We start from the raw sequence: 540 nt of genomic DNA on the forward strand, positions 1-540 counted from the left end.
CAAGAGGACCAGCTACTGCTGCTATGGCACTACCCAATGAGTAAGACTGGATAACACTGGGAAAATGTACCCGTTCTACTTGGAACAGGGGCGTTACGGAAGCTCGAACCTTCCCGAAGGAGGTTTTGGTAGCAATACACATATGGACATCCCTTAGGTGCATATGGAAGAATGGAGGTGATTGAACCCTCTTGGAATGGCAGAAGTCTGCCGGGGAAACACGGGCTCAAGGCTATACCATAGACTTGACACATATGGGATCCACTTAGGTCTTACATATGGAACCCAGCCTTCTACCGGTTCTCAAGGATTCAGCGAGTGAAGGCCTGGCGCCGGACGCTCCGCCACGTCTGGCTGCCGAGGGGATGGAGGAACTCAACAGGGTCTACTATATGGACTCTCTGGAGTGGTTTTGCAAGCCGACCCGAAGCCGACCCGAAGCCCTCAGTGCTTCTACCCGTTTGAGGTGAGAACACAGGAGGATACCGCCTCCACACGAAGGCTATAAAATCTGGCGAACGTGTTAGGGGTCGCCCAGCC

This window comes from Sinocyclocheilus grahami, unplaced genomic scaffold (genome assembly GCF_001515645.1).
Source record: "Sinocyclocheilus grahami isolate Dianchi unplaced genomic scaffold, SAMN03320097.WGS_v1.1 scaffold777.1, whole genome shotgun sequence".
In the NCBI taxonomy this organism is placed as follows: domain Eukaryota; kingdom Metazoa; phylum Chordata; class Actinopteri; order Cypriniformes; family Cyprinidae; genus Sinocyclocheilus; species Sinocyclocheilus grahami.